Raw genomic sequence first — 2215 nt, 5'->3', positions numbered from 1 at the left:
GGGGATGGGATGTGGTGGTGGTGGTAATGGTTTGGTGGTGGTGGTAATGGTTTGGTGGTGGGAATGGTATGCTGGTGGTGGTGGTAGTGGGATAGTTGTTGGTGGTGGGGGGGGATGGGATGTGGTGGTGGTGGTGGGAATGGTTTGGTGGTGGTGGTGGTGGTGGGAATGATACGCTGGTGGTGGTGGTAGTGAAATATGTTGTTGTTGGTGGGAATGGTATTTTGTGGGTCAGCTCATAACTTGATGATCTAAACGGCCTGCCTATTATAATTTTTATTAAACAAGTATTTTAATAATATTTCATCAGAGAAGATCTAATTTCTTCCTTTTAATTTGTTCTCTCTGACAAAGGGCCTGTTGTCATGATGGCGAGGCATGCTCAGCCTCTGTCCTGTGAGCTTAATTGACTGAAACATTGATTGAGCCCCGGGAGGGCAGAGGGCCCCAGCGGAATCACGAAGTAGCCTCGGCGTCAAGAACGCCTGCAGCTCGCTAAGCGACCTGCGCTCTGAGCTGGGGGAGGCGCTCCGTGTTCGCTGTGACAGCAGAAGTAGACACAAATGACGCCAAACCTTCCTGAAAGGGTTTCATGTTTTTCAAAGTGTGTATGTGTAGATGGTGGCCACCTAAGACCATCCTGCATATCAGATATTTACATTACGATTCATAACAGTAGCAACATTACAGTTATGAAGTAGCAACAAAAATAATTTTATGATTGGGGGTCACCACAACATGAGGAACTGTATTAAAGGGCCGCGGCATTAGGAAGGTTGAGAACCACTGGACTGTAGAGTGTGAAAGAAAGAAAACAAAATCAAAGAACTACCAAGAAATATTAAGGAGAAGGAAGATGGGAAGGGGTGACACTACCCCAGAGAAGTCAGACCAGGCAGCCACGGCCGGGGGCAGGGCTTATCGGGCATGAGCACCGTGCCCGCACGCTGGGCACGAAGTAGTGGTAAACGGTGATATCAGCGCCATGTGGAAGGGGGCAGATAGCACAGCCAGGGCACAGGTGCCTGGCAAGACATGACTCGGCCTCCTGCGCCCCTTGGAGGCAATGAGTCGAGCCTGTGGCCGGAACAGACCACAAGGGCACAGTGTTAGAGGGTGAACCAGGGTTTAAACAGAAATGAGACACACAGTGTTCTACTATATATATAATAAAATGTAAGCACCCTCGGGCGCGGGCCACTGTCTCCCCCACCGTCCCGTCCACCAGGGGGACTCGCTGGCCCTGGATGCAGAGAGGAAGACGGGTCGGGGGGAGGGGGTGGTGCTGCTTTGCCCTGGCGAATCCTGCCTCTAGTCCTTCATCAGGAGGAGACACTGGGGTGCCCACATGCCCCTGCATGGAAGCTCATTCATTCCTGTTTCCAAAAGGAAGTAAGCCCTGCCCAGTGGCCATTCCTATGCAAAGAGACGTTTCCCCACGGGTGAGGCTGCTGGGACCTAACCAGGGCTCACCATCGGGCCGAAAGGCCACCTGGGGGTGCTCTCAGTGGTGAAGCGACCGTAACCCTAAGGTGCAGAGGGGAGATTTGATCTTTTCTACCCAGTCCCACCAACAGAGGACAAGGAGGGCATATTCTGGGCACAGCACGGCCTGGGTGCACGTGTGCCCACACAGGCCTGGCTTTCAGACCCTCCGTAGACAGGAACAGGGGACAGGGCTCGGACCTGGTGTTTGGACTTGGGGCTGGATGCTTGGGGTGAGGGCTGCCCTGTGCAGGGTAGAGGCGGAGCAGCACCCCTGGTGCCAGGAGCACCCTCTGTGACAACCAAAAGGTCTCCAGGCACTGCCAACGTCCTGGGCGGGAAACTGTCCCGCAGAGCCAGGTGGCCGGGACTGCGTTCTCACCGAGTCTGTTGTGGGTGCCGCCTGTGGCGGCCTCATGGGCACGCAGCGTGGGAAATGCATCAGTCGCCTTTTTCAGTGTCGCTGTCCCGGTTAATCTTTTCATTCCTGTTCTGGTTGAACTTGAAACCGGGTAACAATGTTTCAATGCTCAGCTGCTCTTGGCTGCGCAGTGGATGTAATAACTTACAGAGAAGCGCTGCTCGTTACCGTGAGAACGCCACGACCCTTTAGGAAGCGCATCGCTCCAAGTCTGCAAAGCGGTTCACCAAGGGCCTCGCGCGCTCGGTGGGAGTGGGGTCGCTGTCCCGGCCACCGCAGGGCTGGGGGTTCGTGGGAAACCGTAACCCG

The 2215-nt window shown here is 54.7% G+C and overlaps 1 protein-coding gene across 1 annotated transcript in view; it reads left to right on the top strand.

Annotated features, from left to right (window-relative positions):
- Positions 1-2215, top strand: part of CA2 (carbonic anhydrase II) — a 20461-nt gene that overhangs the window by 4070 nt on the left and 14176 nt on the right. The gene's annotated exons all lie outside the window — the stretch shown is intronic.

This window comes from Myotis brandtii, unplaced genomic scaffold (assembly GCF_000412655.1).
Source record: "Myotis brandtii unplaced genomic scaffold, ASM41265v1 scaffold634, whole genome shotgun sequence".
NCBI lineage: Eukaryota > Metazoa > Chordata > Mammalia > Chiroptera > Vespertilionidae > Myotis > Myotis brandtii.
Note: the sequence above shows the minus strand (reverse complement) of the source record. Positions and strands in the feature narration are given on the sequence as shown.